The sequence below is a fragment of the Alligator mississippiensis genome, chromosome 7 (genome assembly GCF_030867095.1).
Source record: "Alligator mississippiensis isolate rAllMis1 chromosome 7, rAllMis1, whole genome shotgun sequence".
NCBI classification, from domain to species: domain Eukaryota; kingdom Metazoa; phylum Chordata; order Crocodylia; family Alligatoridae; genus Alligator; species Alligator mississippiensis.
The window spans coordinates 48,189,816-48,214,586 of NC_081830.1; the positions used below are offsets into that span (position 1 = coordinate 48,189,816).

The following is a 24,771-nucleotide window of genomic DNA, read 5'->3' on the forward strand; positions in this document are numbered from 1 at the left end:
CATCTTGGAGGTAAGGGTAGGAGCTATGTAGATGGCAGGAGGCTCCTGGTCCCGGGGCATGACTTGAACTTACACGCTGCTGGGAAAAAATGGCCTGGTGGGACTGCCTATGGCAGGGTAGTTCCCCAGAAATGCTAGGCCAGTTGCCTCCCCAGTGAAAGATGGGTAGGGGTGCCTTATAACCCCAGCTCCCACTACCCAGTGGGTAATTTTAGAGCAGGGACAGGTAGTGGGGCCAGGCATTTGTGGACACCTGAGCCTGTGGGGTTTAAGACCTCAAGCTCCAGTGAGGGGGCATAGAGTTGGCCCAATGAGGGGGTGGAGAGAGGATCCAGTGAGGAGGCAAGTATGTGTAGAGGCCTGCACAGAGTAGGGTGCACAGTGGCACTTGAAGGGTTGTGCATGAGGGGTATAGAGTAGGGTCTGTACAGGTGGGGCTGAAGGGCTGCACCAGAGGGCATTTAAAGTAGTTGCTCAGGAATCCTGTAGAGCTGCACATGGGCCAGCCCCCACAAGAGTGACAACATGAGCAAATTGCCTGGAGAGGGGCTAGTGGCTGAGTTCAGGCCAGTGTGAGGCATAAGGCTGGTGGCCACAGGGTCTGAAGGGCTGCATGTTGGCTGGCCAGAGCATGAGTAGGAAAGCCTGAAGGGCCGTGTAGAGTAGGGCCCAAGAGGGACCTGAAGGGACTGCATGGATCCATGGTGGGCCCAGTGAGAGTGGGCAGTGTGAATGAGGCCCTGTGAGAAGGGGCAGAGTGCTAGTGTAGAATTCTAGAGGCCCAGCAAGGGGCAGTTTAGGTCGGCCTTGGGCCGGAGCTGTTACTGATTTGTGATGCCATCTGCAAGGAATGGGACATGGTATAGGGTAGATTGGAGCCATGTGTAATGTGTAATTAATTGAGCAGCCTCCTGCATATTTTCATCAAAATTATTAAGCACGGTGGGGGGCAGGAAGCTCGCACACAGCCACTGCTGCCACCATCCTGTGCTATCTCACTGCTCTGTGTGGAGCCACTGCCTGCTGGGTTATTTCAGATAACCAGAACTTTTACATAACCAACAATCCCCTTACCCTGGGGATGCTGGATAACAAAGACTTTACTGTACATAACAGTCTCTTGGTGAATTGCTAAAGAGATGGTATAAGATGGTGAGAGTTCAGAGGCCAGTATGTGTGAGGAAGGACATCAGAACTAGGGACAGAAATTACTAGGCCTGTGAAAAGTGGCTAGTATTTGCTTTGGATTCGGCTGATTCGGGGGACAGTGATTCAATTTGGTCATCCTAATCACTGTCCCAAATCAATTCGGGCAAATCAAATAGGCCTCATCCCCCTGCCTGCTCTCTCAGCCCTGTCAATGGCTGCTGTGCCCACCCCGGCACTTAAAAATAAAAAAAAATGAATAATTAAAAAAAAGCTCCACACTTAGCAGCTTCTGTCAGTCGGAGGGGAGGGGGGTGATCCCTGCTACCCCCCACTGCTCTGAGCTGCATGAGGGGGTTCTGCCACAAGCTGTCAGAGGTCCTGAGGGTGGCTGCAGCAGCCGGTGAGTGCAGGGGTCTTTTTTTTTTTTTTTTTTTTTAAGTGCTGGGATGCTGGGGCTCGTCTGGGCAGCCATTGATAGGGCTGGGAAAATGGGCAGGGGTCGGGGGGGGGGATGCTCAGCGGGGCTGTGGCAACTTATTGGTTCAGTCTACACAGCTCAGGCTAACCTGCAAAGATTGAATTGATTCAGCCTTGGGCTTTTGACTGTGTACTTTGCTCGGGGGAAGATGAGAAAGCAGAGGCAAAAGAGAGCAGAAATAGAGGGAGCACGTACTTTTGGAACACACGTATGGTGTGGATCTATCACTAAGATGCATGACCATAATTAAATAACAAGGGACAGCAATATGAGTTAGGAGCTATTTTATTTTGGATTTATCATAAGTACATAGACTCTTGATGCCACTTATATGCTATCCTCAAAACTTTTATAAGGTTGTAAGATTGTGGGTTGCAACTGTCTATTTATTCTGTCAGAGTAAAGATCACCTCTTCTGAGGTATACAGAGTTTAGAAGTCTGGCTGCTCACTTGAAAAAGAAAGCAGCTGTACCGACAGGTACAACTACATGGTCAAGTGATTTTTTTTTTTTTTTTTTTTTTTTTTTTTTATGGACCTTAGGTTTGTATTTGCACACACATGACTTCAACAATCAAGCCCAAAGTGTTGTCATGGAACTAGGTTGTTAACATGAAAGCACAAGCACTCCATTAAGAAAAATGATTGTAGCAGAAAAAACCTTTTGGACTAAATAGGAATGATGAGGTCTGGCTTTTTTGTGTGAGAATTTGCAGTGGGATCTGTCCTGGATGTCCCCATTAATGAACACCTCTGAAGACAATGGGAATATGTAAACATCAAAGCAGAAAAAGAAATGTGATCTGTTGCATTACAGGCGTAATTCTCAGAGCTGGCGAGTTTACAAAATGAGTAATTTTTAATCCTAATTATTATAAATAGTATAATTCTGTGACAAAGGCGATTTGAGATTTAAGCCTGCTTTTCTAAATTGTTTAAAGTAAAGCATACTCTCTTCTACATGGTACAAGAATGATTGGTTCTGTTCTTGAAATATGTTTTTGCTGCACTGACCTTTGGCAGTCAGAGGCATTCAAAGATGCTATAGCTTTGCTCTATGAATAGTTTGGCTGTTCATTTCAATTTCAGAGAGAAATATTTTTTTTTGTTCACCATATCGCAATGTTTGGTTAAATTGTAGTATACATAAACTTTGTTGTGCCACTAAGTCAGATGACTGTTAAGTTTTGTTCAAAAGATCCATGTCACAGTAGACAACAACTTCAGCTTTTATGGGACAAAAATTTTCCACTGAAAATTCAGTGAGTACATTTATGACACCATAGTCTGGACATCCTCCTGCTTAAACTATGACTGCTTTCTTTCTTTCTTCATCCAACAAATGAATAGGGAAGAGGAATGTTTAAAATCAACTAGTTGGCTGCATTTGGGTGGGTTTTTCCTATCTGTTTTTTAAACAGGTGGTTGCATTTTTTTTAAATGCACCCATGGCAGAGGTATAGGATTGCTAGAATTGCCTGGTACCATACGTCTTCTGTGCAAGTTTATCCAATTCCAGCAGCTAGAGAAGTATGAGATCCCTCTAGTGCGGTTTGCTGGCTTCAGTGGCAGTTTCTTGGTTTCTTTGCTTGCTTTTTAACAGGTTTTATATAGAAGTAGCAAATTCTTTGCAGAACCTGCTGTATTAATATCTGTATATAGTACATAAAAGCCACACTTTGCAGCTGAAGGTCTCATTAAGAGGGACTTTTTTTTTTTTTAGCCTTTGATATTCTAATCTTATCATGTTTTCAAATTCCAGCTCTCTAAAGCAAAATGTGCCATTTTTACAAACTCTTTGATGTGGTTTTTAGTAACATAAATATAAAAATTGCAACCTGTTTTTACCTGTCACATACATGAGATTTACTTCTATATGACAGCATACCCTCCAGATTAAGAATGTGGTAATATATATGGATCTGAACATATAAAAAAATATGTGGGAGGGGGTGGGGGTTGGCTCCTGTTAATTTTCAGTGAACAGTTCTTGAGAGAGAGAGGGCCCTAACCAAACTCATCTGAAGTTAGTGGAAGCATTTTCAAAAACTACAGAGGAACGCATTAAGAAATGCTTATTTGTAGCAGATGATAATTTCAGAGCAAAGTCATGGTGAGGGGAAAAAGAAGAACAAATAGTTAGTCCAAACAAGACATAGAAGACTAAATTGTCAGTACATGTGACACCTTGTTGACAGAAATGTTGCTATTTTTTGCATTATATCCTCTTGTGCAGAGAGAATTTTTCTTGATAACTTTAATCTGTTTCACCTAATTATTTGCTGAGTTAGTGAAAATTCATACTGGCTGTATAATTAACTTAGAACAAGAAAATCTATATTCACAAGTATACATCAGAAGAATGTACCTTTTGAAAAGAGACTCTTTTTCCTACATCACACCATTAGATCTACTACACCAATAGATAACACTTAAATTACTACCTGTCGTGGAATGAAACTTGTTAATTTTTATAAATCAAACAGCAATTTACAATAATAGGTTTAAATTAATCTACAGCATTATGGAGCCTTTTATTTGTAGCCTTGAAGGAACAAACCTTTGGAAAATAAATAGCTATTTATTTTCCAAGTACTAGTTAAAGTTTTTTTCTGTTATCTCCAGTTATTCTTAAGATGCATGTTATTCTCTAAATTAGTCACTAGATGGCAGGACAAGATCACCATACTCATCAGATCATGACAATGGCACTTTCTGTTGTCTGAAACAAAAATCACAGAGAAAATGAACAGTTTGGATAAAAGGGAATAGAAAGTGAGAGAGAGTTTTTCACCTAGATTTAAAAAAATAATGCATTTGGGAGTCTCAAACTGCCATTCTAACAAGCACAATATGGTAATAGCTAAATTGCAGACACTGGCATGTGATTTTAACAAGTACAATACAGTAATGGCTAAATTGCAGACTCTAGAGCATGGCAAAGTAGAATCTTTATTTTAGAAAAAACAAAACAATGGAAAATATTATAAAGCAAGTACCTGAACTTGAAAGTAATTTTCTTCATGTCTGTTTTTAATGAGGACTTTTCTGTTAGTATAAGAAATTTTTTCTTTGTCTTTCATATTCTTCAGCTAATTCACTGTGTTTATAGTCTTACTGCCCTGTTACCATAAGAATGAATCAGAAAGGGCAGAGATAGAAATGGCCCTTGAGAACAGATTTTCATTTCAGCAACAGTAGTGTTAATCCAAGCTAAATGAGAGTAGAACCTATCCCTTATGAAATATAGTCTATTCCCCTGTCAATATAGAATTGCTTTGTGTAGCACATTTTTGCAGTGTTTTGTCCAGTATAGTTTAGATATTGCAAAAAAATATGTTTCTTACCACTTCCTCTGGAAGACTATACCATAGATTGAGTCATCTATGACTTCACTCTAGGTTCAAGTCACAGAAACGGATAAATTCCACGTGATTTTTTTTTTTTTCCCTTCCCTCACCATTGAACACATCTATCTCTGCATTTATATCCTATTTGTCACCGTATCAGAATTACCCTGAGTATAGCAACTGTTTAAACACAAATAATTAAATATCCACAGTGATAAACATATCAACATTCATACAAGTTAATTGACTTAGGTGGCTATGTGGGAAATCTAAAAGCTTTCCCCTAACTTTCTAATGCTAAAATCAACCACCCCATGACCTTTCTTCACAGAATAATTTTAATGTAGTTTAATGGAACTGCATTTTGTGTCATATCTCATATTGTGCATGAATATTTGGGAAAAATATACAGGTTTTCTCTGCGAAGAAAAAGTAAACCAGTCCAACTCAGAGGGGTTTTGATCATCACGTGAGCAGTAAGGCCCACAGATTACCAAGTTATTGTTCTTATTAAACCATTTTATAGCCTTCAAGTTCTTATATCAATAGCATATACCTCAGTAACTTTCACAATCCAGAGGCAGCTGATTATAAAGTGGAATTCAAAGCTGCCTATGGGACTTGGATGCCTGATTCCCACTGAAATAAAAGGGGAATAGTGCATCACAATCCTTTACAGCAGAATTTTTCAAATCTGCTTCATGTTTAGTTTGGCCCCTGGAGGAAAAAAAGCAGTATTTATAGGTACGAACAATTATTTCATAAGTATATAATGGAAGAACGGAAGGAAAAATACAATTTCTGAGTAGGTATTGTTGGCATATGGGAGTGCAGTTGCATCCCCCTTTGATTCCTGCTCCACTCAAAGTTTATAACCGACTGCCTGGTAGTGGCAGCAGCATTTTTATTCAGGCAGCAGGGAGGGGGAGTCACTTGACTTCACAGCTCATGGTAATCTACCTGATTCCTTCTAAACTCCCTGTCCCATGGGTATTAACAATCCTTTCTCCTCTTAATGGTCTTGATGTTCCACTAATCAAACAATTCTTTCTTGTGCTAGTCTGCTCCTTTTAATGTAGCTCCTATTTCACAGTCCTGCAGGCTGTTCATAACTGTAGCTAAAGACATCAGCTAAGGTATGGAAACAGCTCAGGGGAATGTCAGTTTAGGTGTGGAAATAATTTTCAGGGAAGCATAAGATGCACTGTCAAGATACTAAAGAAGACTTGCTTTTGTTTTATGAATCTGAAAGAGATGTATATTTAATTCTGATGACAACAGGACTGAAGAAACAACATATTTTGATTAGTTTTGCCTAGTTTGTTGTGCTTTTTTTATACATAATATAGGTTAGAGAAAATGAATGCAAACTCCAATAAAGATATATTTTTTTTACTTTGATCTCAAACTGAATAATATAGCCCTAGGTCCCTAGTATATTAGTAAAGCTTCTAGTTTATTTTACCTGGAGAAAAATGTGTGTTGTGTTGCATGAGATGATGCACCATATCACCTTTTCAAAATCCTAGATCTACCCATGCCTACATATAACTGTAAAAAAAAAAAAATTCTTATGAAAATTTCCTGTGTTTTTTATACATTAATACTGTTAGAAAATTTACGTGGAAAAAAGCAATTTAGTACCATAAATTTGCATATCCAGGCATGTTTTTTTCATCATTTCAGTTCTTTTGGATCAAATGCTGACTGAGACTTTAATTTGCATCATCACAGATCCTCACGGGAGGCAAGAGGCTTCATACCAGCTATGAACTGACTGCCCAGAGGAGTTTTCCATCTATTGACTCCTTTGTGAAATCCTATGAAATACAAACTTCCATTTCTACCCAGGCGCACTTTTACAATCTTTTCTCCACTGCCTGATGAAAGGTGTTTGTGCCCGAAAGCTTGCAATTAAAGACATTTTTTTGCAAAAATCTTGTTGGTCCAATAAAAGATATAATCTCTACTACAAGTCCTGATTGACTGAGACATTAGGCATCAGGCAAAACAAAACAAAACAAGGGGCAGACAGTTTAAATAGAAACAGCTTTTTCATTTGATTAAGTGCAAATATGTCTTAATGTTAGAAGTAAATACTCCAGAGGCGTCCTCTTCTGAGCCAAGTCCTTAGTCTTGTCTTATACCTGGCACTGGGCCCCTTCAGTTCTCATGTGTTCATTAGGAGCTGAGGGAACTAATCAATTAACAGTACTTTGTTTCAGAGTAGGCAGGAAGAATATGCGTATGATACCGTGTTGTAAAGCAGCATCTTCTATCATGAAAATTGATAGGCAATGGCATACTCGGTTTCCAAAAGCAATTGAATACATTCACCATCTCATAGAATGTGTTTAGTAACTTAGAGATCCTTTTTGTTTATTATATAGATTTTAAAGATATTGCTAAGCGTGTACCACAGTCAACTCTCAGCCAAGGAGCTTTGTAAGATAACATGTATGTTAGGGAAATCATGTGAGAGGTTTTCATTATCCCAAGAATTCTGGAAGTGGGTAGATCTAAATGATGTCATGGTGAAAAGGGACATTGTATGTTAACACTTTGCCTCATGTGGAGAATTGGTGCCTAGCTGCCATTTATGGCTTTGGCAATCATTCCTTTGAACCCTGACTGGCAAATAGGGCTGGTTACACATATGACCATAATGGATTACTGGTGACACATGAAGTTTTGCTGGGAAGAAAGGCCAAGGCACATGCAGCTGCTGCTATCAGTTGCGGTTTTCATTCTGCTGCGATACAATCATATAGCTCCTTAAAACAATCTAGAGTGGTGGTGGCCAAAAGGCTTAATTTTGCTTTGTAATATGAAAGAAGCTGTTTATGCCAGGAAAATCCAGCCCTTGTTTTGGTCAGTTAGCAGAACAGGGCATGGGAAGTACTGCAGTAAGAAAGATGGTAGACTCTCAGGATCCTGAGAACGAGTGCTGTACTTGTGCCATAAATTTTATTTTTCTGATTTAAATTTCATTCACCAAAAATCTTAAAGACCATTGCTGAGAATGATGGAATCTTCTTAAAGAAAGTGAGTAGCAAGCTAGAAAGGGTTTATATTTAAAGTGACTAAATGTTTAATTTACAGCTGAATATTTAATTTGAAATCACATTTTGACTACTCATTACTGTATGTGAAGAAATACCTGTCCGTTTTGAACAGCTTCACCAGCTGCTTCTATTTCTGTTGTGTTCCTCAGGGGAGGTTTCTGTTTGCCATCTCTCCTTTCTACCTTTCATGCAGTGTATACAACCTTTGCCTGAAACCAAACCTTTTACATATCCAATGGAAAATGATACTTGCCATATCCTCAACTTAATTCCACATCAATTAAAAGATCACACCATCCTGCTATCTTCTTTTATTATTAGTTTAATGGATTTTGTTATGCTGCGGTTATGAATAAATCTAAATGTCAGACCAACAAATATTAATGTTAGGACCTATATATATCTTTTCAGGCTATTGTACTGTTATAGATTTATTGCAATGGTAAAAATAAGTGTCTATATTGGGCTGTAGGCACCTTTCACAGAGTATGTGTGAGAATTTCAATGTGCATGAAATGTCAGAAATAGGTTTGTTTTTTTTTCTGTTGGAAGAGTGATACTGAGAGGTAACTGATGATTTCTGTAATAGGAACTATGTGAAATATTTGGAACCAAACCATACAGGACTAAAACCATACAGGACCTAATGAGTTTCATGTTACATTATAGGTTAGCACAGTACATATTTGCTAGAGGGTCCCTGAACTGAACCTGTACCTAGTATTTAATGAAATGGGGTGAATTCTTGTCATGCAGACTTATCACTGCTGATACCAGCCTCCTTTCCACTGACTCTGAACTGTTTGAAAAATAAAAGATAAGAATCTGTCACTTTTAAAACAGACGTGTTTTATGGGTTTGTGTCTTGGGAAAACCTGGGTGAAAAGAGCTCGAAGTGCATCATGCAATGTAACCCTGCCCTCTGACAGGGCCAGGCAGTTTTCAAGGTAAATTTCCCTTATGGAGCTGTTTGGGAAATGGTAGGAGTTTTTGTCCTTATGAAAACCCACAGTTTGGGGATTCTTAGCAGAATCCTGGAGGGGGTGAGGGGGAAACCAAAAATGGACATTTTCTGTGGTAAGTTCTGCTGTTTGCAAAATTACCACTTCCCTTTATATGGATAAAGTTGTACCAAATGTGCAGGGTCAGTTTTTCATATTGCTTTATAATTAATGCACCTAAATACCAGAATGGGTTTTTATATACATTTTCCATGGGTTTTTATGTATAAAATCCATTCTAATGTTTAGGTGCATTGATTTATAAAGCAGTTTGAAAAACTGGCTCTGAATAGACACAGGTATAGCCTTACCTAAACAGCTGCTGCCACTTCTTCATAACTCAGTAATTTTTCAGTGTATTCCATATATACACATACAAAAGGACAAATTGGCTGGCTGGCCCACTGACAATTTAAGGACACAATGCAAAGATTTTAAAGCGTTAAAATTAAAAAAGTATTAAAAATGAGTTCCTTTGTTATTCACTATGTCAGGAAAAGTCTCTTGGACATTCCCCCCCTTCCCCCCCCCAATCTGCTACAGATCCCAGGGAAGTCATTTCACTGTTCAGTGTCTCTATTTCCCTAACATTATCCTCCACAGTGGTAATGATCTAGACCTGTGGGGCAGAACAGTACTGCTACCCAGTGTGTCCACAGATGGTGGATAGTGGAATAGCCTTCAGGGAAGGTTAGCTGTAAAATAAGCAGGGGTAACTCTGAATAAGCAGTTGTGGACCAAGCAGTGGTGTGGGGAGGACAACAAATGGCAATGGTTTTCCTCCTGAAAAGCCACATATATTCTTTGATGATGCTGTGACATGGCAAGTACAGGTCACAACTATAATAAGCCTGCCCACCCCTAGCTATGGGTCTACGGGTCAATGGCAGAGCAGGTGGAAGAAGATGTTAGAATCTCAGTGGCTGTGAAGGTGGATGAAGGCTGCAGAAGAATGAGATCCGCAGGTGTCTTGGTCTCTTTGCCATTGGATCAAGGTCCCATTTTTTCAAGAATCATGTGGAAGCGGATGTGCAGCAGCTTCTCCACAATAAAAAAAGTCACATGCAGGTGTCTTCCATGCCAGCACATTTCTTAAGCCTTTTGGCAAAGCGAGCAGGATTGTGAGGTCTGGAAACTCCTAGTGGAACTGGCATGAAGGCGGCCGCACTATAGTCCGATGGCCGGGAACTTGGCTCCAAGGTCAAACCCAGAGAGTAGTGGTCGATGGTAGCGAATCATTATGGTGCTCCATGACCAATGGTGTCCCCCAAGGCTCTGTCCTTGGACCGGTTCTCTTTATCAACGATGTGGACATTGGTGTCAAAAGTGCACTGGCTAAGTTCGCCGATGACACTAAACTTTGGGAAATAGCATCCACACCTGAGGACCAGTTAGTGATCCAGGTTGACTTGGATAAACTTAGTAAGTGGGCAGATACAAACCTGATGACATTCAATACCGATACATATAAGGTACTCCACCTCATGGGGAGGGGGAACCCTACAGCATACTTATAGGCTCGGCAGTGCTATGCTTGCTAGCACCACTACTGAAAGAGACTTGGGGGTTGTGATTGACCACAAGATGAATATGAGCCACCAATGTGATGTCCCAGCTGGTAAAGCAAACAAAACTCTGGCTTGCATCCATAGATGTTTCTCAAGTAAATCTCAGGATGTCATCCTCCCGCTGTACTCGGCCTTCGTAAGGCTGCAGCTGGAGTACTGCATACAATTCTGGGCTCCACAATTGAAGAAGGATGTTGAGAAGCTTGAGAGAGTCCAGAGGAGAGCCACATGCATGATCAGAGGGCAAGAGATTAGGCCTTATGAAGACAGGCTGAGAGCCATGGGACTCTTCAGTCTGGAAAAGTGCAGGCTCAGGGGGGACCTGGTGGCTGCTTATAAGTATATAAGGGATGTACATCAGGACCTGGGAGAACATCTGTTCACCAGAGTGCCCCAAGGGAAAACAAGGACCAACGGTCATAAACTCCTCCAAGACTGCTGGACATAAACTCTAGACATAAGGCTGGACATAAGAAAAAATGTCTTTATGGTCCAAGCCCCCAAGACCTGTAATAGACTCCCTCCAGAAGTGGTGCAGGCACCTACTCTGGACTCATTCAAGAAACACTTGGATGTTTATCTTGCTGGGATCCTTTGACCCTAGCTGACCCTGGATTTGATAATTTTCAAGGTCCCTTCCAGCCCTAACATCTATGAAAGAAGGTTGTCTAGCACTTGGAAGAGACAAGAGTATGATTCAGCAGATGTAACTGACTGAGCAGCATTTTTCAGGATCCGTTCTGCCCATCCCACATGGGGAAGGGACTATTAAAGGTGGCCTAAACATAGCTTGTCTAATAAAGTATTCTATATTTCTTCCTGATTAGATAACTGCATCCAGTGGGATCACCTTTATGTGGTTGAAAATACCAGTGAAGATGCACCATTATTTTTGGGACCTGGAGCATCAGGATCCTCATGGACAACTCTAACAGTGATTGCCTAGAGCACCACACTGAAATCATGGCCTGAGAACTCAGGTAACACATCATCAATGTAGCTGCACTGAGTGAGACCTGGCAAGAAGGAGACGGGCAGCTCTGAGAACATGGAGGTGGCTATCCCTTCTTCTGGAAGGGTAAACAGTAAGGAGATTGCCAACTTCAGAGAGTTGGTTTTGCCATTAACAATGAATTCATAAACTAATTTAATGAGTTCCATGTCAGAATTAATGAGTGCCTTGTGACTCTCCATCTTAAATAGGCAGGGAGCCAATATGCCACTGTCATCATCAGCATGTATGCCCTGGCTCTTGATGCCACTGATGAAACCAAAGAGGAATTCTATGACAACCTTGACCAAGTCCTTTCTGACATTCTGGTGGGAGATAGACTTATTATTTTTAGTGATTTAAATCCCAGAGTCAGAGTGGCTCTAGCCTCTGGCATGGAACCATTGGCAAAGAAGGAGTAGGAAAGATCAAATCCAGTGGCATCCTCCTTTTGACCACATACATGGACTCACCATCTCTAACACCCTGTTCCACCAGAAAAAACAGGTACAAGAAGTGATGGCAGCACCTGTGATCTAAGTATTGGCACCTGATTGACTATGTCATCATCCATGCCCAGAATCTCAAAGATGTCCACATCACCCAAGTTATGCTAGGAGCTGATGACTGCTGAACTGATTACTGACTCACTAACTCAGTTATGTCACTCAGACTGGCTCCCAAATGATGGTTACAGCAGAAGTAATGCTGATGGAAGATCAACATTGAAGGACTCAAAGATCCAACCAAGCGAGACCTCTTCCACCAATGCCTCAATTCAAAACTGGTGAATTCCAACAAACAATAATGGGAAAATGTAAGCAGCATGTGGAGAGCCCTCAAGGCCACCACCATCAGCACCTGTAAAGAGACACCTTGACTCTACCAGGAAACATCAAGACTGGTTTCATGAGAATGACTCGGAGATCCAAGAGTTGGTCAATCACAGGGCAGGCCTTTTGTGCTTGGCAAAATGACACCAACTCCAAGAAAAAGAAATTAAATCTCCAACAATCCAAGGCAGAGGTCCAAAGGTGAGCATGCAATATGAAGAACAAATGGTGGGAAGGCAAGGCTAAGGAGATTCAATATCTGGATGACATCCACAATATACACAGCTTCTTCAGTGCCACCATGGCCATTTATGGTCTGAGCACTCAGGGACCAACTCCCTTGAGACCTCAGGATGGAGGAGACCTGATCAAGGATGGGAGAGTCATTAATGCCCATTGGAAGGAGCATTTGCAATACCCTCTCAATTGAGACTCTGCTGTTGATGAGAGTATTCTCAATTCCATCCCATAACACATGGTCAGAGGTGATCTTAGAATCCCTCCAACCCTTGATGAGGTGAGGGAAGTGATCAAGCAGATGAACAACAGCAAGGCACCTGGAGTGGATGGAATCCCTGCTGAAATCTTTAAACAGAGAGAAGGGGAGCTCACATCACAGCGTCATGTCCTCATCTTAATTATCTGGAATGATGAGGAAGTCCCAGATGACCTCAGGGATGCCATGATTGTAACAATCTTCAAGAAAGGACTCAAGTCTGACTGTGGAAACTACAGAGGGATTGACTTGTTGTCCACCAAAGAAAGGTCATAGTTTCATAATTTCTAGGGTTGGAAGGGACCTGAACAGATCATCAAGTCCGACCCCCTGCTCTGGGCAGGAACGAGTGCTGGAATCACAATACCCCAGCCAGATATCTATCCAAACTCCTATTGAAGACTCCCAAGGTAGGGGAGAGCACCACTTCCCTTGGGAGCCCATTCCAGAGCCTGGCAGCTCTAACCATAAAGTAATGCCTCCTGATATCAAGCCTGAACCTGCTCTTAATCAATTTGTGGCCATTATTCCTTGTTATCCCAGGTGGTGCCCGGGGGAACAGAGCCTCATCTATTTTCCACTGGCCCCCCCTGGTGAGTTTATAGGTGGCCACCAGATCCCCTCTCAGTCTTCTCTTGTGGAGGCTGAATAGATTCAGGCCCTTTAGGAAAGTCTGAAGCTCTATTAACTGAGCTATCCAGGCCCACAGTGGGCACTTATTAATTCTGACAGGGAACTCATTGAATTAGCTTATGAGTTGATTGCTAATGGCAAAACTAACCCTGTGAAGTTCATTGCAAGAACCCTTCTGAATTGCCTCCTTCCACTTGCTGCATAGCCCCTCCCAAAATCTCAGTGTGGGTTTAGGACATCAGGAGACACAACTGACATGGTTTTCACAGCTTGCTAGCTTCAGGAGAAATGTTGGGAACAAGATAAGCCTCTCTACATACCCTTCTTTGACCTCACAAAAGCTTTAGACTCTGCCAGCTGAGAAGTGTTGTGGAGGCTTCTGAAGTATGGATGCCCACTGAAATTTGTCACCATTCTCTGCCTGCTCCATGACAGTATGTGAGTAGTGGTTCTCAGTAATGGATCTGTCACAGATCTGCTTGAGGTTAAGATGGGAGTTAAGCAAGGCTGCATCATTGCTTCAACACTCTTCTCAGTATTCCTTGCTGCAATGCTACATCTGACCACCAGCAAGCTTCCAGCCAGAGTGGAGCTAAGCTACCAAAGGGATGGTAAGCTATTTAACCTCAGCTGTCTCTGAGCCAAAACCAAGACCAACCCAACCACAGTCTTTGAGCTCCAGTAACTGATGATGCTATAGTGTGTTCTTACTTGGAAGTAGACCTGCAGGCAATTGTCAGCATCTTTACTGAGGCATACAAAAATGGGACTGAAGCTTAACATTTGAAAGACTAAGGTCTTCCACCAACAAGCTCCTAATAAACAGTTCCCAGCTCCAGTAATCCAGATCCATGGTGAGGCTCTGGAGAATGTTGAGTATTTCCTGTACCTCAGAAGCCATCTCTCGCAGAAAACTGACGTCAGTGAAGAAATCCAACATCACCTCAAATGAAGAAACAGGTGTTTGAAGATCACAACATCCAATCCAAAATGAAGCTCATGGTTTATCAAGCAGTCGCGATCTCCACCTTGCTGTATGGAGCGCAGTCATGGACAATGTACAGGAGACACTGAAAGTTGTTGGAGAAGGACCATCAATACTGCCTGTGGAAGATCCTCTGAATCCAGTGGGAAGAGAGAGGCACCAATGTTAGTATCCTCCTGCAAGCAAACACCTTTAGTATTGAGGCAATGATCATCTGGCATGAACTTTGTTGGGCCTATCATGTCATTTGGTTGACTGACTCCAGACTCCGAAAACAAATTTTATTCTCCCAGCTCAGCCAAGGCGCGTGCTCAAGAGGAGGGCAGAGAAAGTGATACAGGGATTTCCTCAAGGCTAACTTAAATGCAGCATCAATGTCAAATCATGGGAGACTACTGCTCAGGACCACCCCAAATGGAGGAAAAGTCTGCTGCAGGGATCTCAGTACTTTGAAACCTCATGACAACGGTAGGTGGTGGAAAAGCAGGAGCAGCAGAAACATGTCACAGACCAAATAAAAAATCCAGTGCCACCCACCCCACACAAGCATATGTCTGAGCTGCAGTAGAGTCTGTTGATCCTGGATAGGCCTGATCAGCCATTTTCAGATGCACAGATAAGACAACCATCCTCAACTGCAGGGGATTGCTGAAAAATGACCCAAATATCTGCAGACTTTTTTGAGATTTACTATTGAATAGCTCTATACAAGTGAGAGTGGTGATGATGGTGATAGTGGTGCTGCTGCTAGTTATGATTAAGTGGCACTGGCTCTGGAGAGACAAAGGGTTCATGTGGGTGTAAGATTACAGTTTTGTGTACCACTAAATTGCATTGAAGTTTGAAAGGGACAGACAAGAAGGGGTAGCGGCACAGCGTACATGGATATTACAGCACCTTACCACTAGGTGGTAGACACACAGGAAATAGTCTCTTTGAGTGAGGTTAAATGTTCAATTAAACATTTCCAAAGAGCAATTACAATGCAGGCAGATGCACATTCAAGAAGTTTACCATGTGTTAAATGCCCTCATGGCATTGCAAAGTTGTTCCCTTTCAGGAGAGAGTTATCTCATTACCAGGGATCCTAGTTTTCCACAGGAAAAAGCAAAACAAATCTCTGTTAAAAAACAAACAAACAAAAAAAACAACAAAACAAAAATCTGTTTGTTGCCATGACCTACCAAAAGTGTAGTGGTGTCCCATGGAAAGCAGTGCCATTGTTGCTTTCTCTTATTTTTGCCTCAGTTTTTGCCTCTCGGGCAACCAGAGGTGCACCCCTGCTGCTGTGCTCCTCTCCCTGCTGCTGATTGGCTGAGGCAAAAACCAAGGCAAAAATAAGAGAGCACTCACTGTGGGATGCCACTGCACTTTCAGTAGGTCCTGGAAAAATGTGGATTCTGTATTTTTCTGTGGTGAACAGAAAACTAGGATCCCTGGTCATTACACATACTAATTTTAATAGGTTATTACATTAATTTCCACCATTGCAAATCATTAGAATATATGATGAGCTTTCCCCAGGCCCTTTGTCTTGAACAAATAGATATTCCGGGATAGATAAAAGCTGGGGATAGACAAAACTGTAGGGAAGATGTTTTCCACTACTATCATTTTACCCCTTTTTGGCTGGGCTCAGTTTATATCCTTTCTAAAGCTCCTGTAAGATGCAGTTAATTAAGAGTTTCCCTAGCCCTATGTATTTGGAGTTATTCAAGAGGACATGTATTGCACAAAACCTCTTCCTTCTCCTCCACTCAAGTTTACTTGCTCACACTATGACAGGTCTGCCTTCCTGAAACTGGAACATTATCACAGGGATGTCTGTGATCTAACAGGCTCATCTGCCTATGGTACTTTCTGGTGGGGTGGCCACTGACTGTTTCCATCACTGTAGCCCTCTACTAGTTAGCTTCCTTACTTTTCATTTTCTAGGAGGTCATGTGATTGGGGAGAAAGAAAGGGAGTGTGCCTCATAGCTCTATTTATATCTGAGCCTGGTTAGTAGAAATAATATTCCTCACTGTTGCAGGATAATGTAACATCATAAATAGAGCTATCAGGATTGTCAAGCAGCCTTTGTGGTTGTCAGAGCAATGATGTTAAAAGAAAGTTTTTTTTTCCCCTAAATAGCTTTTTTTAAAACTGTCAGGAGAGCAACTTTGCTATTGCTTTGCAGCTTTTGTTCTCTAAGACAGTTTAAGTAATAAATATGATGAAATAATTACAGAGAAAAATAACAACTTTATTTCCATAAGAATGTTAAAGGGTGGTTGTGATTCTTCAAAATGTCTTGAACACTTGAGGAAATAATTATAGCTAGACTGGAGCTGTAATATTGGATCTGCTATCCAAATAGCTGTTGGTAGCCCAACCTGCATGGTAACTGCAAAGGCGGGGGGGGGGGGGAGGGGGGTGAATGTTTGATGCTCAGACTAATTACCTGGAAACGGCTGATTGGAGATGAATCACCTCTCATCTCATTAACATTCAGCAGCACAACTCCAGAATAAGAGAGAAACAAATGCATAGAATGCCTGGATCTTCAGCAGGCTGCAAATTGCAACGAATCTATATTGAGTTCACTGGAGTGAAGCTGATTGAGGCCTGCTGAGAATCTAGTCCAAAGAAAGCAGTTAGACCAGAAGTCATTTAAGTGTGTTTTATGAGCTCTCCTCAGAACCTGTGCAGAACCGTTCAACAGGTTCCTATTTAAAAGGGTTCTTCCTGCTCCACTCACCTCTGGGTTTGCTTTATCAGGAAAATAGGGAAGAACCAACTGAGTATACATATCTGTAGTTGTGAGGGAGGAAAGGAGTGACAGGAAGGGCAACTACTAATTTTCTTGCTCCAAAGTCTGATACCACAGATATTATACTGCTCTGCTATGGCCTGAAACTCTGAACTACTATAATTTTCCGTTCCTTTCACCATAATCAGACAGGAGGAAGTTGTTGCTAAAGATAAATTGCAAATGGAAACTTAGTGTTTAGTATGTCCTTGGGCCTTGCTACATGTTGCATTTCAAGCTACTCAGATGTTGCCTGGCTGGGAGGTAGAAGCAGTGCTAGGTTAAGTTTGGAGCAGTCACACTTAGACTAAGTACAAACAGTCAAAAAGCCCAAGGCGGAATCGAATCAATCTTTGGAAACTAGTCTAAACTGCAGAGATTAAACTGAGAAACAACTGGATGGACATTCACTTTTGATTCATAAAATTCAGTCACGTACCTGCAGTGGCTCAGGCCAGAAGCTGGGACACAGTAGAGCATGGCTCCCTGGCATGTCCTGTGTGTTCACTTCTTCATCCTGCTGCCCCCGAGGTCTTTAGGATCTGCAATCCAGGGTCGCAGCAGCAGGACTTTGCAGGGTTGCTCATCACGTCGTCTTCTTAAGTCCATGTGCCTTTAGGATATGTAGTCCACAGCCGCTGCCAGCAGTTACTTTTTAGCAGGACAGGGCAGGGCAGCTCTGCACTCGGGGGAAGGGAAGTTTACCTCCTCCCCTCCACTTCCTGGCCCCAGACCCCATCTGGGGTTTGCCTGGTGGGGGGCAGTCCTTATCTCCTGCTTCCCAACCCTTCTCTAATGCAGCAGATGGCACAGGCAAGCCCAGGTCTGGAAAGCATGGCAAGACACTGGGGGACTATGATTTAACTTGAACCAGAAGGGGTCTGGGACAGAAGTTTCATAAACCAGTTTGATCCAAATCAGTTAAATATGATACTACATTCAACCAGGTTTATCTTAAACCAGTTTCTGCCATTTTGAAACTGGTTTGTATGCACTGAAGTTCTGTTACAAGTTTAAACCAGTTTCTGATGACTTAAACCATTTTTTGTGTAACTTCTCTCCCCAGCCTTCAAGGCTAAAAACTGTCTGACTGTTTGCCACCTGCACAGCTATGACTTGCCAATAGAGGGCTTGCAAGCAGGGGCCTGACTAGGAGCTACAGCTGTGAATTGCCTCTACAGGGCTGGTGAGTCAGGACAGGCTTGTATCCCTGCTCTAACTGGAGGTGTGTGAGAGATGGGTTGTGGGGAACAGGAGCATGAAGCTGAGAGGCAGAGAGTTAATAGGATGGGGGTGGAAAGAAATGGGGGTTAGAAGAAGGGTGATGAAATGAGGTCAGCCAGCCACTGTAAAAAAAAAAAGAGAGAGAGAAAGAAATAAAAAATATAACCTAAAAAGAGATAATGAGGAAGTAAATTAAAAAATGCCTCATGTTTTAATAAAATGGGATTTGGGATTGGGGTGTGGGGGGTGCTGGTTCTGTTTCCTAGTGTAGCTGGGAGGTGAGGGTTGCAGCCCTTGGGGTGGGACGGTCACACTGTTGGAGGTGGGAGGGGGAGTTGGCTTACCAGAGTTGGCCAGAACTGGCCCATGGGCAGTAGAGTTTAGGTGGTGGGAAGTTTGTCCACATAGAACAGGAAGGTGAGGGATGGAACCAGTACATCCTGGGATGTTGGAGGACTGTAACTTGGGTGGCTTATCTGTGAAGAGTGGCCACAAATTAATGGAACACAAGCTGGATAACACCAGTCACAGATAAACCTGTGCTGGAGTGGTGTAACTTTAAGCCACTTAAAGTATGGCAGATCCAGCTGGTGGCTGGACTCTATTTCCCAGTAGCCTGTGCTCCAGCAGCAGCTATATTGTGATAGCGTGGGACGGGGGTTTCCGTGGAGATCAGCAGGGTGTGTGGCTGGTCTGGGATCTTGCAGCATGGTCTGGACCTGGGGCAGAGCTGCAATTTGCAGCCTGCATGCTCTGGACAGGGGCATGCAGGCAATGGATCATAGTTCTGCCCCAGTTCTGGACTATGCTATCACCACTACAAGAAGCTAGGGCAGAGCCATGACCCACTGCCCTGCCCAGAGCATGCAGGCTGCAGATTGTGGCTCTGCCCTTTGTCCAGACTATGCTGTCACTGCTGCAAGATCCCAGCCCAGCCCCGAAGCAGCTCCCAACACTGCTGCATGCCCTGCCAGCACTGCTGGGGCCAATCTCCATAAAAACCATGGCCCTGCACTATCACAGCCTGGCTGCTGCTGGGGTCTCCATGGAAACTGGTCCCAGCCATGCGGGCAGGGACTGCTGGGAAATGGAGTCCACTGCCTACCAGATCTGGCCCGTGGGCCAGAGTTTGCCCACCCCTGCCGTATATAATGCTGCTTACAGTCACTTTATTCCTTATTGTCTACCTCAGATTCCATGAGCCTGACCTTAGCCTCTCCCATCCCCATCTCCTTTATACCACTGTCAAAGGAGCAGAAAGCTTTTCTAGCTAGGCAAGTAGGAAATTCCAGGGTTTTGCTATCTAGACACTCCAGCTTAAAGTGTGCACCAGGAGGCAGATGAATCATGGCTTGTTTCACTTGGTCTCCTACAATTCTGGGCTAGTAGAACTGGCCCCCAAGACTGCCTGCTCTTTGGTTCGTCATATGTGTGCAGTGCCCACCAAATGGGACCCTTAGGTTTGTAAATGATATTGTAATATAAATTCTAAGAAGTATCCCCCGCTTAGTTTGGCATGGTTCAAGATAATGTTAGGACAAAATCTAGCTTTCTTTAATGATAGGCAACTTTTAGGGTTCTTGACATAGCATTCAATAGTATCTCCATATTTCTCAGGTTGGAATTCACTGCTGAGGCTAAGCTGCCTTTCAGGAGAGATGATTTGAGTTGTTTGAGGTAGCTCTTGCTCCCAAAAGACTAAAGCAGTGATTCTCAGCTAGGGTGTCATGGCACCCTCAAGTGCCCTGAAATCTTTTCAAGGATGCGGTGGGGTGCCACACAACATAGGTATGCAAACTTGATTCACAAGATAAACCTGGAGATTTCCAATAGTGGTAAAAACATTCTGACCTGTTGTGGTCTTTCTGATTTCCTCTGCAACAGAAGAGTTGCTCTTTTCATAGATTTCATAGACATTAGGGCTAGAAGGGACCTCGGAAGATCGAGTCCAGCCCCCTGTCCAAAGGGCAGGAAGTCAGCTGGGGTCATAGGATCCCAGCAAGATGAGCATCCAGTTTCCTCTTCAAGGTGTTCAATGTAGGTGCTTGAACCACCTCCGGTTGCAGGCTGTTCCAGACCTTGGGGGCTCGGACAGTAAAGAAATTCTTCCTTATGTCCAGCCTGAAACGGTCTTGTAGTAGTTTATGACTGTTCGACCTAGTTGTCATCCCTTGGGGCGCTCTGGTGAACAAATGTTCCCCCAGATACAGGTGGTCACCCCGATAAACTTATAGGTGGCCATCAGATCACCCCTGAGCCTGCGCTTTTCCAGGCTAAAGAACCTCATAGCTCTCAGCCTGTCATCGTAAGGTCTGCTTCCCTGACCTCTGATCATGCGCATGGCTCTTCTCTGGACTCTCTCAAGCTTCTCCACATCCTTTTTGAATTGTGGAGCCCAAAACTGGACGCAGTGCTCCAGCTGCGGCCTCACCAAGGCTGAGTACAAGGGGAGAATGACGTCCCAGAATTTGCTTGAGAAGCAATTATGCATGCAAGCCAGCGTTTTGGTCACTTTACTAGCCGCAGCATCGCATTGCAGGCTCATGTTCATCTTGTGGTCAATGATGACCCCCAAGTCTCTTTCTTCCATAGTGCTAGCCAACATAGCACTGCCGAGCCTATAAGGATGCTGCGGGTTTTTCTTCCCAAGGTGGAGAACCTTGCATTTATCGGCGTTGAACACCATCAGATTCTCGTCCGCCCACTTGCTGAGCCTGTCCAGATCAGCCTGGATCACCCGGCTGTCTTCTGGTGTGGATGCTTTGCCCCAAAGTTTGGTGTCATCGGCGAACTTGGCCAGTCCGCTTCTGACTCCAGTGTCCACATCATTAATGAAGATGTTAAACAATACGGGTCCAAGGACAGAGCCTTGGGGGACCCCACTGGTCACAGGACACCATGATGAGTGACTTCCATCAATTACTACCCTCTGGGTCTGACCATGGAGCCAATTTTCCAGCCAGTGGATCGTGGTGGAGCCAAGGCGACAATTGGCCAGTTTCACCAAGAGGTGATCATGGGATATCAGATTGAATGCTTTTTTGAAGTCAAGATATATGACATCAATCTCTTCTCCCTTGTCCAGGTGATAGGTCACCTGGTCGTAGAAGGAAATGAGATTGGTCAAGCAAGACCTACCCGCGACAAACCCGTGCTGGCTATCCCTTAAGATGTTGGCGTTGGCCAGTCCATTAAGGATGGCCTCTTTAATAAACTTTTCTAAGATCTTCCCCAGGTTAGGGGTCAGGCTGATGGGCCTATAGTTTACTGGATCCACTTTCCTCCCTTTCTTGAAGATAGGCACCACATTGGCCTTCTTCCAGTCTTTGGGCACTACACCAGAGCACCAAGAGTTTTCAAAGATCCATGCTAGAGGCTGGGCTATGATGCTTGCCAGCTCCTTGAGTACCCTGGGGTATAGATTGTCAGGGCCGGCTGACTTGAAGGTATCCAGCTTCTCAAGATGTTCCTTCACGAGGTCAGCATTATCTTTCTGTAGTCAAAAATTGAGTGGAAACTAAAAGCTGACATTTTCCAAGGGGTGGCTTTAGTCTATCAAGGGTGTCTGAAGCCTAAAAAGGTTGAGAACTATTCGCAGGGATTTTCAGCTGGGGATACGCATATCTCTGGGGTTACTTGGGACAGGCTGAGGAGGTACTCGGCAGTGGGTGCTGCCACTGCCATTTCTGCTGCCTAACAGCTAGCACTTTCGCTGCCACCATGCCACTGGCACACTTGGGTCCCCCCCAGCCCTGCTCGTCTACCAGCCACCGGGGGTCTCCTTCCTTCTCAACCAGCCACAGAGGGTACACTGATCCAAAAGGTTTGAAAACCCCTGGACTAGAAAGTTTTGACATGCATAAGATACAGAGATGGTGCGAATGTTACAATGCTGTGTGGATATTGCAAAAGCATAGTGTTTGCTGTAGCTTGTACTGGTATAAAGTTCGTTCACAACTTGTATGGGAAGTATAAATGATGCTGAAGTGCTGCAGGCACCATTATTGCCTCACAAAGAGATACAACCAGAAAAGGTTCTGCAACTGTTACTGCTTAATCCACCAGCTACCTAAAATAATTATTTTTAGCAAATACAGGATGCTATTATGAGGGAGCAGTATTTTATTGATTCTCAGTTTGGATGATGAGATATGAAATGGAAAGGCTGTTCCCTCATAGGTAAGCACATATACAGTGATTGCCGGCTAAACTGCAGGTAGCCAACCTGAGAAACGGAATGCTGATTTCAAAACTTAACCTTTTGCATGTGAACTTGGGAAAATTATGATTAGTTCATCCAATTAGGGCTCACATATATTTCAGAGACCAGCTGCTAGAGGCTAACACAATTGCATACCATTCAGAAGAGGATGGTATACAAATCAATTACATGACAAGTCAAATGAAAATGCAGACAGTTCTGTGCACATTCAGTGCCAAACCCAGATGCATTGGTATGTTTTTATTATTCTCACTGTCTTTAAAAATAAACTTTCATTTGCTTCCCATCCCAGAAAGTCAATTGCATCTTTTTTCCTAAATGTTATAAATAGTACAGGCATCCACTGCGGGGTCAGGGGAAATGTAAGGCTAGTAGCATTACTGGGCACTAAAGTGAAAATGTTAACAACTTAACAGGAGACTCTGAGTAATATCAAGCCTAGGACAGAAATTAAGACCACTAAAACATCCAGTAACATTCTAAATAGAAATAATTTAATTTAGGGAAAGGTATATTAAATGGATTGAAGTGTCAACTGATATTTCTGGCTTCTGTTGTTAAGCTTTTACCTAGAGTAGCTAGCCATAATTTAGTATAATGTACTGGGGTGGAAGTAATAAAGTATAAAGGCTTCCTTCCCTTCCTTGCAACTTCCTTCATGCCAAGGTCAATAAAGCTAGTGGGTATGTAATGATGGCAGGGAGATGTAAGAGTGAAAAATATCTCACTTGTGCATTGGTGTTTCATTACCAATTAAATGAATCAAAGTGTTTCTGTATGGCAGGACATACTTTCCCGGGGATACATAGCCCAAACAGCTATGGAATACTGGGCCACCTACCTCCATTTTTTAAACCATGTTGTCTTTTTGAAATTTACCCTTTCTCAATTTCCAGAAAGTATTTTCTGCTTATATCAAAATAATTATTTTGTGAATGAATCCTTGCTGGTAACTCACTTCAATCCTACACTCCTTTGTTCTTTCCTTTTTGCTTTAATAAATAAAACAAAACATATTAGCATAAGGGAGAGGTTTTAAAAAGTGGAAAAGGCTCTATTTTAAGGAGACTCCAAAGGGATTGTGATATAAACTTCTGAAATGTATTTAATGTCAGAAGAAGGGAATGTTTTAGGAAACGTTAGCTGCTTGCTTTCCCTTTGTCACATTCAGATGATATATGGGTTGTTCTTGCCTCATGTAGACCTAGGATCTTCTTATGAATTTTTGTTGCGAAAAACTTCAGACTTTTTGTCCTAGCAATGGCTTCTGACCAAATTACAGCTTCCTTTGGCATGGGTGTGCTGGAGGAAAGGGTCTCCTTACACTCAGATATTTACCTATTGGATTCTTAGCATTTTCCCACCTCTAGAAGAAACTGTAGACCAATGGTGCTTAACCTCTAGCCTGCAGATCAGATCCAGCCTGTATAGTCAGTCATGTCATCTGGCCAGAGGGCTGTCCATGGGTTTGGAAATCTGGCAGTAGGTGAGTGGTCACTATTAATGCTGCCACAGTTTCCCCAAATTTCCAAGTGCCATCAGCCAGATGACATGCCCTGCATGTGGGGATGGGGCTGCATGCCAGATTGGTCCCATGGACTGGGTCTGGCCTGTGGACTGACCCTACACTAGTCATCTGGCCCCCCAGCTATGTGGTTGGGCACTACTTCTATAAACAGATGTTATGAATATTAATTTGAATAAAAATACACTTAGTTTTCTTTGCAATGCACATCCTTTTTATTTTGTCTATTGACAAAATAAGGCAGCGTAGCCATCTAATATTGTCACTGAATACTGCCTAGTGCTGTTTCTACATGCTGTAAATTGGATGTGCTTTTTGTCACATCTGCTGAGCTGCTCTGAAGTTGTGCATTGCTGCATTTCCAGGATGTGGTGTGTGCAAAACAAGAGCAAGCAGGCAGGGCACAACTCCCAATCTTATGTATTCATGGGTGGGAAAGTGTAGACGTGTCCAACTACTCA

General features: G+C 42.9%; 1 long non-coding RNA gene across 1 annotated transcript in view; it reads left to right on the plus strand.

Annotated features, from left to right (window-relative positions):
• Positions 1 to 24,771, plus strand: part of LOC132251926 (uncharacterized) — a 63,734-nt gene that overhangs the window by 18,021 nt on the left and 20,942 nt on the right. The window lies entirely within an intron of this gene.